This window comes from Seriola lalandi, unplaced genomic scaffold (assembly GCF_002814215.2).
Source record: "Seriola lalandi dorsalis isolate HSWRI2012SDOR001 ecotype SW California unplaced genomic scaffold, Sedor1 jcf7180002052784, whole genome shotgun sequence".
In the NCBI taxonomy this organism is placed as follows: domain Eukaryota; kingdom Metazoa; phylum Chordata; class Actinopteri; order Carangiformes; family Carangidae; genus Seriola; species Seriola lalandi.
This window is the reverse complement of record NW_019523337.1, coordinates 4,616-4,970: the sequence shown is the minus strand read 5'-3', so window position 1 is coordinate 4,970 and position 355 is coordinate 4,616.

Genomic DNA, 355 nt, shown 5'->3' with positions numbered 1-355 from the left:
TTGAGGAAACGACTGAGTCTCTTTTAAAAATGAAAAATATAAAGTTTAAAGATTTTCTTCAGGAGGAACCAAAAAGCTGAGAGCCACCAACAGAGGATTGATGATTATAGTATTTAATATATATGGTCAAGAGAATTTTGAAAATTCATGGTGAAATAAAGGAACTTTTATTCTGAAAGTTTACAAAATTATTTTATAAATGTATATTCTCATTAACACTGGTTTTCTAAAAGGCCTCCCTGTTGACTGGATGAGGTGTCAGTTAAACAAAACAGCAGCATTGTTGTTTAAGTGTGTGTGTGTGTGTGTGTGTGTGTGTGTGTGTGTTCTCTCATCGTTCTGACCTGGGATGTTC